This window comes from Rhea pennata, chromosome 27 (assembly GCF_028389875.1).
Source record: "Rhea pennata isolate bPtePen1 chromosome 27, bPtePen1.pri, whole genome shotgun sequence".
NCBI lineage: Eukaryota > Metazoa > Chordata > Aves > Rheiformes > Rheidae > Rhea > Rhea pennata.
Window position 1 is genome coordinate 4207749 of NC_084689.1, and position 16228 is coordinate 4223976.

At 42.8% G+C, this 16228-nt stretch overlaps 1 protein-coding gene and 1 long non-coding RNA gene across 3 annotated transcripts in view; one reads left to right on the forward strand and one right to left on the reverse strand.

Moving 5' to 3' along the window:
- The window catches only part of ELAVL1 (ELAV like RNA binding protein 1), a 33644-nt gene extending 27953 nt beyond the window's left edge, over positions 1–5691 (reverse strand). For both annotated transcript variants that reach the window (XM_062596520.1, XM_062596521.1), the window contains exon 1: positions 5607–5691. The gene's annotated coding sequence lies outside the window, so the exon portion shown is untranslated. The remainder of the gene's footprint in view (positions 1–5606) is intronic.
- Positions 5692–10076: 4385 nt separating this feature from the next.
- LOC134151674 (uncharacterized) lies at positions 10077–15586 on the forward strand. Its single transcript, XR_009960888.1, has 4 exons — positions 10077–10152; positions 12681–12773; positions 14242–14343; positions 14881–15586. It is a non-coding gene; the product is annotated as an uncharacterized LOC134151674 (long non-coding RNA).
- Positions 15587–16228: the final 642 nt, after the last annotated feature.

Consider the following 16228-nt stretch of genomic DNA (forward strand, 5'->3'; position numbering starts at 1 on the left):
AAAGATTATTGACCAAGGCCTCAGCTTCTCTTTCCAGTGATGTATAGGTTAGCATCACTAAGGACATACAACACTCAAGAGAGAATGCCTAGCAAAATCCCCAAACTGATGAAGTTGCCCATTAGATTGAATACCGCTGAGCAGAAAGGCATCCTACATTGCAACAAATAATGCTGGCAGAGTTCTGCTAGTGAGCTGTCTTGACCAATTCAGACTTGAGTTTCAAGAGTTTATTTTCAAACACACTGTCTAGCCTGAAGGATCTTGCTGAGGTGCTTCAAGGAGAATTTCAGGGCTCTACAAAGAGACCTCCTCTTGTTTCTTCAAAGCATGGATGATATTTGTTGACATGCCTACCCACAAGTCATGGCTGACTCAGAAGCAAACAATAAACTTGCCGTCTTGGACGCTGCTCTACACTCAAGTTTTGAAGTTGCTGAGCAGTATTCCTTAGAGATCATACCTGAAATGGAACAAAAAGGACAGTACTACATCAAGGTAAGTGCCAAACCAATCCACACAGCTTCCAGAGGCAGAGCTGCTGAGATGCCCAGGTTTGAACACGTCAAAAGCAATGTCACATGCACAAACAGAAGACATTCGAAAAGAAATAAGTCTCAATTATAGTAACTTCAGCTGAAGTCCTTCCTTCCCTTCCTAAAGGGCCTTCAGAAAGCTTCTACTCATTTTAACTATTTCAGGAGACTGTTTGCAAATACACTCCAACAAATTTAAGCATGGCAAGACTGTGTTTCACAGCCAGCTGTCAGGATATGACTGAGAAGCAAGAATTTAACCAAGGCAGAGACAGATTGAAGAGGAAAATACATCGTTTCCTTAGAAATCACTGTAAGGAATAGAATAATTTTCACCTCAGAAGCCACACCAGTAAAACACAACTTTTAGGCCTACATATCTCCCAGAAAAGAAAAAAAAGTTTCCCAACGCTCCACAGCCCGAATACCTTTCTTCCAATTTCTTAATCTCTACCCCTCTCCTTTGCACATGGAGAGAGGGTCACAAACTTCAAAACCTCAACTTGAATCTCAGTTACATGCTTCAGTCTTATCAGATTATTTCAACATACACATGACAAAAGCAGGGCATCAGGCTTAAGTCTGTATGAATAGAAGTAATTTAGAAATGAGGTACTGTGCCTATGTTTGAGAGATGCCCCATGCCTTTACTAGAAAGCAAGGTCCATGATCACTAAGAAACTGGATCTCGTGTTTTTGTGCTTGTAATGCTTATGATGACTTTTGAATCATGACACTTGCACACACATGAGAAATTAAATGCAAAGAGAGGTATTGTAGAATACAATACAGAGTTGTACTGTCACCTTATTCTCCCTTTACTGTCCACAGTACTCAGTAAGTGCAGTATACAGTCCTGAATAACTGTTTCATCTGAACTCTTCTCCTGAGCTACTTTACTTTAAATCAACAACCATGGAAAACTGGAATTAAATATTCCTTTTTATTCCTCTGGCATGCATTTTTTCATTCTTTGGGAGAATAAACCAAACCGCAACAATCAGCCTCCTGAAATATGCTGAAGGTCACCTTTTTAAATTAACTTTAGCATTATGCCCTAGCTAGAATGGTTTTCATATACTAAAATTTGAAGTATTAAGCCACATAGTTCCTTACATTTACTTGCACGTACAGGTTGTGTTCCTTTTACACTAATGTTTAAGTTCTGTTTGTGAATCGGGTAACTGAATAGATTGAAGGACCGTCAAGCAGAAACAAAATTCAAATTAGTGGACCTCGTCCTTTTGTCAGCTCTGTTCCCCTTTTGTGCTCTGAGGATAAAGGCGTTTCCCTTTATCCCCTTAGACTGGCTAAGTTTAAGGTCTCAAGAGTTTTCTCAGTTCTGGGTAGTAACAGGGGCCTCCACAACCTCCAAAAAGGCTACTACTAAAAACTATAATTTAATGTCATCTCAAGAAACTTCATCTCCGTATGCTATAGGCACAACTTCTACTACACCAAACTAAGGGTTTTTTGTAAATATATTTAAGTTTGGAAATAAATCTATTAAATGTATTAGTTTTCTAATAAATCATAATTCATTATTTTAATACTCTAATAAAGTAGTTTTACATAGTCTTTAACAATCAGATTGTTTTGAAAGAGTTTTAAACACTTTTCTCCAATTTTTTTTTAAGTCACATCCAAAAACTGACAACTTCCAGATAAGCATTTTTGTCAAAGCTTATACTGCTGTTCACAGACATAAGCATTCAAGGCCAAAAAAAAATAAACTGCAGTTTGGAAAGCTAGAACTATTTTCTGAAGAATGACCCCATTTTACCATCAGTCTGATGAACTGTGCTCAATTCACAGGAATAAAAATTAATCTTTTTTAGGTGCTGCCAGAAATCAGATAAGCACTGGCCATAACTACCATCCATTTCTGCTTAAATGTGAAAGGGAGGCTCAGGGCCTCCCAAATCATCTCTACTTGATGTCTATGAAGAAGGGCCAACTTGAAATTACGCAACTAAAATACTAAACAAACTGTAGCTAAATCTGAGATTTCCCCATCTTTCAAGGTTAGTAGTTAGATGTGACAGAGAGAGTAGACTATAAAACCGTGCTCAGAGCTTCGCTTCAACACTCTGCACAGTTGTTCCGTCACTGGGTCAAAAGATGCTGACAGTTAACATAATGGAGTTCTTGAGCAGAACAGACAGAGCTGGACAACTATTTCTGGCTAGGACTACTTTATCTTCTGCACCAGTATTTTTGAAAAGGACAGATTTACTACAAACTGATAAATAAATCAGCCCCCTTCCTTGTTCTAGTCAGCATCAGACTGTCTGACCAGTCATTGTCTCTGGCTAGTTCTTTTGCCTCCAAAAAGGTCTGGATGCCAAGAACTGTGCTTGAAATAAAACACCGAGGGAAGAACTCCTTTCCTATGCACAGGGTATTTGTGGAAGATGAGAAGAAGGGGGCACAAGAACTGTGGTTTCTAGAGAAATTCTGACACCTCTCACTACCATTCAACCCATCCTTCGATTAGCAGCTGGTACTTCCACTTTGATGGAACAGGAAGGCAAGAGAAGTAATGGAAATAGGAGATAGCATCGAACTGGTAGCACCAGCACAACACAACTAAGCTGGAAATCCACCTCTGAAGGCTTGATGAGGGACCAAAACTTGCTGCTACAAGGAGGCCAAGGAAGCGCTGGGTAAGAGGGAAGTTATAATTTGTATTCACTATGCCACTGCTACTAGCAATAGGAATAAAACAAAAAAAGAAAAACAAAATTGTGCATGCAAACACAAAAGGAAATCCTCTATCTTCTCAGCATAGCTTGTTTTCACCCTACTCCACCTCAAAAAAAGAAAAACAAAAACAAGCTTAAAATCCATTTCTGCATACATCACCTACATATAATAAGGTTGTATAACCAAATACATCATTTAGGCCGGCAGTTTGAAGCTCGAAGGTGCCTAGATCACAGAACTGCAGTTCAAACAGGAAAAATGCCACAACTAATTTTTAGAAGACAAATTTAACACCTCTCTTATACCGCGACCACGTCGCTGCTTACAAACACTTTAATTAAAGGAAAGCTGATTTCCATGCTTTTTCTATAGTGCTTAGAGATAGTTGTCATGCATGCCACTGGCAGGTCAAGAGATTTTTTCAGGAGAAAGTAAGTGACAGAATATGCAAAGAATAGCAAGTAGAAAATAAAGCGCTTGAATTACGAGCATAGGTCACAGTTCATGGTACGCTAACGTCAACAACTAAAAGCTAGTCACATTCAACAGAAGCGATTAAGTCAAAAAAAGATATTGTACACAATACTGGTACTTCCACTGAGACTGTCCTTAACATGACTACTATCGCTCCCACAAACCTGGCACTGCATGAGTCATCACACATGGGAAAGCAGTATAACCATGTTTATCCTGTGTTGAAGAACCACTCACATCAGGGCTAAATAACTAAGCCCATAAACTCACTATAAAATATACTTAAACCACAACATCCACTTAGTATGTTCCTGCTCTCATTCCAACCAAATCAAGTGGACAGCATACTGCAGAGGCAAGTAATAAGAGTTCTTTAAGTCAGAACTACCGAACACTTTTAATCATGAAGCCACACACTCATTTGCAGCATCACACAAACAGTTACACTGCTTCAAAACCTCTAGCATGTCCGCAGAGTAAGGTTGCATGCTGCATAGACTTAAAAGGCTCAGGCAATTAGGCTTTATTACTGCACAGTACAGACATCCCCAAAATTCACTGGAGGTCCAAGAGTTGACAAAAACATATCATATTATCCCAGTTTTAAAGAAAGACACATTGGTCTGTGAGAACTCTGTTCAAATAGATCTAGAAAGGAAAGTGGTTCAAACATGAGTCCTGGGGGACAGCACACTGCAAAAGAGGCAGAGTCATACAACATGAGCAATTAATATCCACATTCACATTTATGGCATAAAATGAAAGAAAAAAAAAAGGAAAAGAAATACAGAGATCAAGAGAAGTCCTCAATTACATCAACAGCCAGCAAAGTTAATAGGTAATACTAATAAAAGGTATTAATAAATGCATCTCTATCCTTATTTGTTTCCACCCCTTTCTTCCCCCCACAGGCATCTTATTATGTGGACCACAACTAAAAGCCTTTCACGTAACAAAACGTCTCTTTTCTCAGCAAGCCTCAGATATAGGCCACTGCCTCACAGATAATGCTACTCCGCTACCCAACATTACAGAATGCAATTGCCTGCATAGTCACTTCTGTACAAATTATTCCACCACCTTTCTCCAGGCTAACACTGCACACATTTTTTTCACCCACATCCTCCTACTGAATGCTCCTCTAACACATTCTTGCCTCTTCCAATTGCTACCTAAAGAATAAGTACTTTACTTTGAAAAATCTCCCACCAGTACTAACAATAGTGGACTACTGCTTTAGTCGTGATTTCTTCCAAAGGCAGTTAACACAGCATTATCTACCCTTGCTCCTGGTAGGCCTGAATTAGTATAAATATTAATAAGTGCTGTCCACATGAGGAAGCCCACCCTCAGATACTGCCAGTCAATAAAGACGCACCAGTCTTATTGAAGGTGGGAGATTTAAAAGACCTACTGCAGATACACAAAATAAGGAGCAACGAGCATTAACCAGAAGAAGAGAAACTCTAAGACAAGGCAGGACCCAGGCAGCACATCCCCCACCCAGGGCCGGCCCCCTCCGCCGCAGACCCAGGCAACGAGAGCCAAGGCCTCGCCGCCCGCGAGAACAGAGGCCTCGGGCTCCTCCGCCGCCACCCAGGCCCCATCCACTCCACGCAGGCCCTCGTCGCCCCGGCCCAGGCCCCGCCGCCCCCGGGCGGCAGGCCGCGGCCCGGGCCCGCCCGCCTCAGGCCCGCGCTCCCCCTCCAATTGGCCCCTCCCCCCCCGCAGGCCCCGGCTCTCCCCGCGCAGGCCCAGGCCCAGGCCTAGGCCCGGGCCTCGGCCTCGCTGGCGCGGCCTGCGCGGGCCGCTTCTGCCCCCACCGGCCCCGAGGGGGCCGCGCGGGGCTTCCCGGGCGCTCGCCGGCGGCTCGAGCCGGCCAGGCCTCACCTGTCGGCGACTCAGCAGGGCCTGGACAGCGGGAGGCTAACGGCTCCGCAGCGCGCACAACAAGCCGCTCGCAGCGCCGCCGGGCACGCCCACGCCCCGCCCGCCGAGCCCCATTGGCTGCGGCGCACACGTGCCCGGCGTCCCATTGGCCTCTCGGCCTGTCCGTCAAGAGCGGGCCGGCGAGGAGGTGCGCCGGGCGGGGGAAGGGCGCCGCCGGTCTCGCGCGGCGAGCGAGCCTGAGGCGAGGCGAGCCTGAGGCGAGGCGGGGCGAGGGCCTGCGGCGGCGGCGCGCAGGGCCCGGCCCGGCCCGGCCCGGCCCGGCCGCAGGAGCAGCGTGGCGGCGAGGGGGGAGCTCCGGGCCGCGGGGGGCGGCGGGCGCCGGCGGCGTGGCCGGAGGGGCTCCCCGTGGGGCCAGGTCAGGGCTTCAGGCAGGGCCTGCGCGGAGCCCGCCGAGCTGGTGCTCCCCCAGCTTCAGCCGGCTGAGCTGGGCCTTGCTGAGGTAATTGCCAGGAGCTAGGAGAAAGCGGCTCTCACCTCCATTGCTCCCCTTGTGCAAGTCCTTCCACGCTGTGCTCCCACGGGGAGAAGTACAAGTTCCTCCTTGTAGGACAAGTTAGACTACACAGGAGCAGCTAGCAAGAGTGAGACAACCCCAGGCTCTGGGCATCTGTGGTCAGTAACTGCCCCTTGGCTGATGTCTTCTCTCTCCCTGGATGTAGACATAGTGCCAGCTGCAGCACAGAGAAACAGGGAAGCCTCGCTGGGCAGTAGCACAAAGGAGTGCTTGTGTGCGACTCTTGGTTAAGAGATTAAAATGTTCCCGTGTAAAAGAAATGCTAGAAATGCTCTATACCAGAAGCTATGATGATCAGCTCTTTTCTATGCTCTAGGAAGTCTTTCTGCCATGATCTTAACTCTTTATCCCTCCATCCAGAGCCAGCACACTTTTGGTAGTCAAGGGCATACCTTTGCATCTATACCTAATTCCACTGCCCAGGCAGAGTCCTTGAATATAGAATTCCACTGTTCTGCAGGAAACAGGTGCCTTTCTGTCATTAACACAGTATTGTGCAATAATAACCACAGTACAAAGAAGTATGTTTTGTGCACAACTCACTTGTGAATTTGCAAGATTCTGTAAAGCGTGTATACCTGATAAAGTCTAAATTTGATACTCGACTTTGGACAAAAATTCCAAAAAGTAATATTGCTGTGTATTTAGTGTATTGCTACACTAAAATGTTTAACGTTATTTTCTTTATTGAAGACAACTCATGAATTTGAGTAACATGACTCTAAAATCAAATTAATGTACCTTTTTCTGGACTAGAAGAGTAATGAGATCCAGCCCAAAGGATGGACACTTGAGATACAGTGGCAAAGCCGTATAGGGGTATGTGTGCTTTGCCATTTGATTGCATGCATACATGTGGAAATACTGTATACCTAGTAATAATTACCTTGGAACACATGGAAAATCACACAGTTAAAACAGTAAATATCTTTCTTCTACCTACCTTGACTTGGAATAGATTCCAATTTTGCCTCTGGCAAAGGCCTTGCATAATAAATTCCCAACATTGTTGCACTGATGGTATCTGGTTTTCTGTCCAGAAATACATTTCAGAAACCCTATCATGTGATCCTGTTATACTGGGCTGTTATATATGGGATCCTAATCTTCCATATAGTATGCCCAAGAACAAGCCAGTTTCTCCAACAGACTGGAGGTCATTGTATCAAAGACAAAGTGATGGTAAGCATCACTAAATCAAGAGTCCATCAAAGAAATTAACCATTAAGAGAAATGCTAGAGAGAGTTATTGCTCTTTTTCTTTCATCCTTATCATAGCTTTCAGTGCCAGATGGGGAATCCTTACGTGTAAATTCCAGCCTGACAGGTCTGAAATAACCTTCAAGGCCCCCATAAAATATTAAAAGATGTTTGTGCATCTGTTATTTGCTCGTGCTGCTATGTATGCCAGCCACAATATCACAATTTTTTTCATTCACATCAATGGCAGCTTTCTGTTGCTGTGTATCTTGCATTTTTCTTGTATCTTCAGTTTTTAATTAAGCACCTTGTTTTTGGGCCTAAAATAGGTCTCAGATTTCCAAAACTGAGGTCATAGGTATGAAACTGCTGCACTGACCTTCGATATTGTTATTCACAACAGCATATTTTCAGTATAATCATTTCATTTAGCATCGTAAACATTGTGTTACGTAAAATTATGATGACAATTAAGATGTTATCCTGCTAACCTGTATGTCATTTTTTAAAGGAATGATCTCATTTTGCTGAAATATATTCATTTGTTGTTGCTGTGTTTCAGTTCACTGTGAAAATACATCAGTCTTAATGTTTCATGATAATTTAGAATTTTTAAAAATGCAAAGCGAGGTGAAGCCATTTGATGATGGAGCAATGTAATGTTATCTGGCTCTTCACATGTACGTTTAGTCAGGCTAGTCATTGATTTACACTGAAACGTGAAAAGTTCATTGCCAACCAAGTTATGTTTGGCTATACTGCAAGACATTTGTCGACACAGTTCTTGCATGTGGCAGGAAAATGACAACGTGAAGTAAAGCACCGAAGGCGTTGCTGCAAGGACAAATGGTTACAACCAGCCATGAATAAATACCAGCTAGAAACTGCAGGTTACAAAAGGAGAAGGATTGTTGCGGAGCCTTAAAATAAATGTAACAGGGACAAAATGCCTCTAGTTTTAAGATGGAGTTTAACAGAGAATGTAAGAGCGCTGTGTGGGTAGGATCAGCAGTGCACGTGAACGCACGTCTGCTGGCTGTAGTCAAAAGTCCTATTAGCTATGGAAAGGAGGAGTTTGAGTAGCCTCAGCCCTTGTGGTTCGCTCTTCTGGCAGTGACTCATTTCCGGACTTCATGACCTGGAAGGTGTCTCCAGACCGTTTTCTGATAGACCTCTCCACGGATGCTTTTTACCCTGCTCTTTTAAGTAGCTTCCTTATTTTTATGTCATTTTTGTCTTTATGATAAAGCACTATAATTCTGTTTTACCTTTTCCTTGACCACAAGAGTGGTTATTTGGAGTATATTATAGTCGCTATTACATGATAGATCCTGTGTAAAGATATATATAAAAATACATCTTGAACAGATTTCCAGGTCCATTCAGGTGTGTATTTCCAGACATACTGAGTAGTTGCTCCAGGAAAGCCCATGAAGGAAGTTTAAAGCAGCGGTTTTTGGCAGCATGCTGCGACCCCTCCTCGCCTACCTGTGAGGAGCAAGTGCCCACGGCTCAGACACGGCGCCACGCTGGCGTTGGGGGCATCTATCGATGACAGATATCGATAACACGGCCATCGATGTAACAACACCGACGTATCGTATCAATAGTAATCGATACCCTCGTTTTTCACCAGCCTCCGCGCCCCCGCTGCGGCCGGGTCGCCGCTGTGTGAGGGCTCGGACCCGCCTCCCGCCCGCAGGTTGCCACGTGCCCCCTCCCCCCCCCTCCGCAGCAGCTTGCTGCGGTCGCTAAAATGGCGGCTGGGAGCCGTTAGGCTTCGTGCGCGGCGCCGCCGGGCCTTGGGGCAGGTAACCGGCGGCGGGAGGACCGAGCCGTCCCTCCTGGCGCCCGTCACCGCTACCGGAGCCGCCGGGCCCGCCCCCCTCGGGAGGCCCCGCCTCACCACTGCCCGGGCGATGTCGCCATGGCGGCTTCCTCCCCCGCCCTCGGGGCGGTTAAAATGGCGGCGAGGTGCGGTGCAGGCCTGCGACGGGCCGGGCCGGGCCGGGCCGGGCCGGGCCGGGCCGGGCCGGGCCGGGCCGGGCCGGGCCGGGCCGGGCCGGGCCGGGCCGCCCCCGGCCGCCCCCTTGGCCGAGGGGGTGATCGGGGGGTTCGGGCTCTGCCTCCTGCAGCTCCCTCTTCCATCCTTTTCTAAAAGCCGTGTTAGGTAACCAGCTGCAGAAAGGTGTCCTGGCTTGTGCGCTGTCCTCCATCCCTGGCGACCTTCTTCCCTGGTGTGTTGAGTTTCTTTATCCCCCTTTAGGGTGTTGTGTTTCTTTCAGACCTCTCTTCTCCCTTAAGAGCTATTTTCCCACCCGTTCTGTTGTCCTGAGATTCAGCCACCAGTTTTCTGTTTCTTTGAACAAAAGTTTTCGGCATTGTTCCAAGATTTTGGGGTACCTGATACCCCAGCTCTGTCTCCTTGGGGTTTTCTCTGTGTACACACAGTGGAAAGAGTTTTGGAGACTAATGTTTGTAATTAGCACTATTAATAGCCAAATTTAAAAGGTCTCAATTTAATTGTTTGTTATCTGTGGCCTTTTGTTTTAACAGTTTCTGAAGCTGGAAGAAGTAAATACTCTTGTTTGTTTCATCTTTTGAAATTAAATACCTAAGCATGAAAGCAAGTGGAGTTATAGTCAATCTGCAAATTTTGACTTAAAAAATCGACTTGGATGTTGACGTGCACAATGTCTTCAAAATAAGATATGCGCAAGCAATAGAGGTGTGGGAGAGGGAGGAGCGTTCTAACAGTTTTCTACTTCTCAGGTAAGATGGGAAACTGCGTGGCCTGAAAAGGCTTTTAGAGGAAGTTCTTAGTCCATTTTCCTCATGCACTAAAACAATGTCATTTTAGGGAAGGTGTTCTGAGAACTGTTACAGCTAGTGAACTTTTTTTTTCCCCTTTAGTTTTCTCTGTGACTTATGTTCCCCGTTATAATAAACTATTTTGTTTACATTGTATGTCTCATGCTCTTCTTCAGCTCTAATAACTAACTATTTTTTCCAATGTTAAAATGCCTAAATTAAAAAAAAAAAAAAAATCAGGTTGTAAGCTAATGGCTTAAGGATATATGAAAATAACTTATTCACTCTTTAATTCAAGTCTGATACAAAACTTGCAAAATAGAAATTGAAAGGTTATATTTCTTTTAATACGTATGCTATGATAACTAATTCTCATTTTAGTTCAATGATAAAAGGATTTGTTTCCTCTTGACTAACTCTGTCAAGAGTTGACAGAGATCTGGTCATAATAATTTCGTCAGTAACATAACAGTTATCTTTTATTTCTTCAGTTGAAGTTTCTCTACTTTATATAACAAGAATCTACAGCTGTGTTGCTGGATGGGATAGGCTATCCTGTTAGTGGAATGTAGTATTATGTAGATAATAATCCTTTTTCATAAAGCCCATGTGCCATTCATGTAAGCACTTAGTATGATGTTTGGAACCAAAATAACCTTTGCTTGTGTTGTGTGACATAGTCCTGGACAACCTGCTCTCTAGTTGGCCCTGCTCTGAGCAAGAGTTTGGACTAAGTGATCTCTAGAGGTCTCCGCCAACCTCAACCTGCTGTCTGCGTTCCTTTCTCAGAAACCACATTAGCATTTCCATGGTCTCTGTAGTTCAGTTTCTGTCTCTATAATAGCATTTCTTCATCCCACAGGGATATTATGAGGGCATTAAATATTTATTTAGATGAGGTAAATGAGGATATAAAATGTAGCAAATGTAGTATACTCACATATTTGTCTTGAGCATCCTTTTCTGGATGATGCTGTGAATGACTGTTTCATGCACGCATGGGGACCACTGGTAGTTTATGTTGTTCATGGGAGAAATGTCCTAGAGTTACAAGTGATAGATTTTTATCTGAAGGGAGGTGTTTTTGCATTATCTGTATAATAGTTTGGAGATTCTTCATAAAGCTGAGCATGAAATCTCTGTGCTAGGTTTTATGCTGATGTGGATCAGTGGTGAGGATAAGCATAATGTTAAACTGTAGTGGAGATTTTTAAACGTCTCCCTTGCAGTGTTCCTTCAAATATACTTGGACAGTCCTCCATTGCCTCTGAAAGGGCCTGAAGCTTTATAGTGCTTAAATAGCTGTAATTAAATGATAATGGTATTGTAGTTGAAGACTTATTTAGAACAGATAATACTGATCACTGTCTTCACAGTGACAATAGCATTCTTCTATATTTAGATTATAAAATACATAGGTATATATTATACATGCAAATGTTTGGCTTTGAAATTAATTACACAGTAATAAAAAAAAAAAAAAAAAAGCTTGAATTTAACATACCCGACAATAGTATCCTTTGGGCACATTAATTGGTCATTAGAGAGCTCTCTGGATGGTATGTTATGTGCTCCTTAAAAATGTTGCAGCAGCAACTTGTAGCGTGTTACCTTTGCCTGTATTATACTCTGTAGGGCAAAGATGTAATAATGGACTAAGGAGTGAGATATATTACTTGAGAGAAATGAGAAGATGTTTTAATAGTCTTACTTCAACTTGGTGCTAGATAAACACGTGAGTATTTTCTGCCAATGGTACACAAGGTAAAATTGTTTGTTGCTCATCATAGTGTGCAACCTGAGCTACTGTCATTTGTCTTAGAGACCTGTGGTTATCTTAGCTCTGGTCTTTGTCAGTTGTGACCTTAACTTTGTAGCATAGACTTTAACTGCAGTATTAGGCAAAGCTTTTGTAAGTTGACTACCCAGCAGGGTGCTAATAAAATACAGTATTAGTTGATTCTGTGTATGGAAACCCCCAAAATAAAAAAACCTCTCACTTACCTGTCCACCATAAAGACTTAGCTACATTCCCAAAAAAGGATATGCTTTTGTAATTGTGAAGTCGTCTGTAGGAAGTGAGGGCTCCCAGTGAACTAAATTAGGAATTGCCTGCATTGGCGTGATATCAAGTTATGAAGACTTTGCAACTTCTTATTACCTATTCCAAAACTGACATATCTATTATATGTTGAACTCACTGCTGTGATTTGTCAACAGAAATATTTACTACGTCCAAGTGTTTACTTTTGATTATTGTCTGTCAGAACTTATTTTACTGGCATGTTTCTTCCTTTACTTTGCCCTGTATTTAACTTAGAGCCGTAAGGTTAAATTTACAGGCATACTTAAAGGGCACTTTTTGTGACTGTAAAATGAGTGGGTATAATACAGAAATTCAGACTTAATATCATGTAATCTCTGCAATGCTGTTTCTGCAGTAAACTGTGTCAGAATCATTTTATCATCTTTTTTTTTTCTTCACCGAGACCACTACCAGAGAGCGGAGTGCAGCTGATATCAGCATTTCCTAGGGACTTTTGTCTCAGAGTATTCTGTTCTCATGCTTTCAAGATAATGAAGTGAGTCATTGTCTTTACATCTCATGTGATTTATTATAGACGTATCTGTAATGCTTTCCGAGAAAAATAGATCTTTTGTTCAGACTTGTGCCTTTGAACTAGTAGGCTAGTTGGGAGTTGCTTAACCAGGGAGTTGTTTTGATTTATTTTTTTTAATCTATGTACTGAGAACTTCAACAGAAGTGGAGCTCGTGGGAGCTTTTTGATGATTTTTCTTTTTATAGATATACTTTGGCATCAATAAAGAATAGGTTCATCGGCGCTTTTTAATCTACATCCATGTGCCAGTGTTCTTTTAATGAAAAAGTGAGACTTAACTGCAGTGATTGTAGATTGGTAGTTCTGATAAAGGAGTACGTTTGGTGTCTTGAAGGAAAAACTACCAACTTTTGAAGCTTCGGGAACGTGGAAGACTTCCTAGACCAAGTCATCAGTATAGCTTGTACATTAATATCTCCATCCAATCCTGATGTTAACATGAGATTTATTTATTATCTGTCAATCTTTTGTCATGAAGATAGCAAGGTGAAGCTGTAACAGGAAGTGAAATAAAACAGGGAAATAAGACTTAAGCATCTAGCCTAACCCAGAGGATATAATTGTCAGAGGAAGTATCAAATTACTGCCAAGTATAGAAAGAGATATTTGAAGGAGGAAGGAATCTACAAGCAACAGATGAAAGATCTGTGAACTGCTGAGTAACTCAAGTCGAATGTAGACACATTCATACTTGGGTGGAAAATACTTGTAATTCTTGCTAGATACTCCATGATAACAGTAGTGACAAGCTATTCTGCAAAGAACAGAGGGATAATGAGACAGTTTTCTACCTCCTTTAATGAATTTCTCAATAATAAGCCCTCAATGACTAACAGCAGGCAAGCAGCTTTCCTGCGGTGGCAACTTTTTTCCTGATGCACACTAATGCTAGAGACAGCATGTCTATAGACTTTATAACTTAAAGGAAAGAACCATAGCTGCCTCTCCTTCTTAGTCTGAGACAAGATTCTCAACTAGTTTTTATACTAGAAGTGGTATAGAGGAACTTTTCTTTAAACATGGGATATCCCTGTTACAGTACAGACAAGAGTGAGAGTTGTGGTGGCCACCAGATCAGCTCTTGGAATAAACCGTATAGTTTACGTATGGAGTAGTCTCTTCTGATGCTGAAGGCTATGAAACTTCCATATTCTTCATGGGTCATGAGAAAAAAACATACAATCCTGTTCTCTTAAACATAGCTCTTACAATTCTGTAAATGAATAGTTATAACTGAATCTTATGTTTCGTGTGTAGTTAGTGCTGGGATCAGGAGAGAATTGTTTCCTCAAGTGTCCAGTTGGCTCTATGTGTTAATGTAATTTAGAACTGTGGTATGATTTAGAATGAAATAGTTGATTATGAAATGTGTATGTGTGGTGTATTTGTTTATAAGCCCCTTCTCATTTGAGAAATTATTTTCTTTCAGATCATACTGGCATTATGGTATGGTAATAATCAGATAGTGTGTTTTTAAACTTTGCGGAATGATGTGTGGATCAATATATTCATTAGTGGCCTGAAAAAGAAGGTAAGGGGTAAGGTGGTAAAACTTCTTATTGAGTTGTTGAGGGCACAACATGAGGAATTACAGGAAGACCTTATGAGTGACTAAACAATAAATTTACAGCAGTAGAAATTAGGGGAGGGAGGAGGCAACTGTCTTCACAGAATAAAGTACTTGGTGCTGGCAATCATCACTCAGGAGCAAAATTTTGGAGTTCATGATGGTACTCAGCAGCAATTAAACTAATCAAATCTTGGGCATTACGAACTAAAACAGAGGACAGAAAACATTGTTATGCTGCCGGTTCACATTGTAGTGGTTTGCCTGGGCTTGGGATGCTGATTGCATGAAGTTCTCTGTTCCCGTCATCTCAGAAAGGATATGGTAGAACTGGGAAGGGGATGATCAAAAGCATAACATAGCTTCCATAGCAAAGATGACTGAGTGGGCTGGGATTATTCAACCTGGGAGAAATGATTTAAAGCAGATATTGAATGTTTACTGAATCTGAAGTGTCATGAAGCATCTGGGTAGGAAATGACTATTATTTGTCTCTTCCAGTACAAGAAGCCAGATCTTCAAATGAAGCTAGTAGGAGCTAGTTCTAAAGCAAAAAAGAGGTGATGTTTCTCGCAATGGGTGGTGGATCTGTGAAAGTCCTTGCTCGTGGATGTTTTGACTGCAAAAAGATAAAGGGAAAACAAGGAGACTGAGCAACTATCAGAGAGAGATTGAGGGTTTCCAATAGACATTCTGTCAGACTTGGGATGTTCTTGGAGCTGATAGAAGAAGCTGAGGGAGGTTGTGAGGAAGTATTGTTTGCCCTGTTCTGCCTCTTCCCTGGACATTGGCTTACAACCACCTTTGGAGACAGGTTACTGTGCCACATAAACCTGACTGTTCTTACTGACAGATAAGATCTTTTGGACAGAGATTTAACCTGATTGTTCTGTCACCACATGATTTTTCTTGTTTTGTAAGTGGGCTTCATTTTGCTCGAGTCTGTGCAAGCTGGTCATGACTCCCTCTGTAGGTAACAGAAAGCAATTGCTAGGATGAATTGCCTTTTGGAGATGCTTGTATCTCTGACCAGTCAGAACAGATGGATTTTCTTGATGGCTAGTATGTCCTTTGGTGACCAACAGCTGTTTAGGGTCCTTGTGAGTTTGATTTTTATCTGCCACTGGTCAGAAGTCTGCAGCACCTAGGCATCTATCATGGTAACTAAATGACTAACGTTGTTGTATGTTGTACTGATCTAAGTAAAGACTGTTTCTCTAGGAATGAGTGTTTTTTGCTTTTTTTTTTTCCCATCTAATACAATTATTTCAGTCTATAATAAGTGTATCTGGATATTGCTATTAATGAATTGGCTTTGACAAGAGAGGCATTGAGTTACTGGAGAGAGAGTCCAGCACAGGGCTACGAACATGATCACAGAGCAGATGCTCCAGTCCTCTGAGGAACGGCTGTGAGAGCTGGGCCTGTTTAGCCTGGAGAAGACAAGACTGAAGGGGGAATCTCATCAATGTGCATAAGTACCTGAAGGGAGGGGGTCAAGGGGATGGGCCAAACTCTTTTCAGTTGTCCCATGTGAAAGGACAAGAGGCAGTGGGCAAAAAATGAATCACGGGAAGTTTCACCTGAACGTGAGGGGGGAATTTCTTCACTGTGAGAGTGACAGAGCGCTGGAACAGGTTGCCCAGAGAGGTTGTGGAGTCTCCTTCTCTGGAGGTATTCAAGGCCCGCCTGGATGCAACCCTGTCTAACACGCGCTAGGTATCCCTGCTTGAGCAGGGAGGTTGGACTAGATGATCTGCAGAGGTCCCTTCTAACTTTACCCATTCTGTGACTTTTCTAATGAATTTCAGGGTGATGCTTCTAGACTTCAGCATGCTATCCGTGTCTT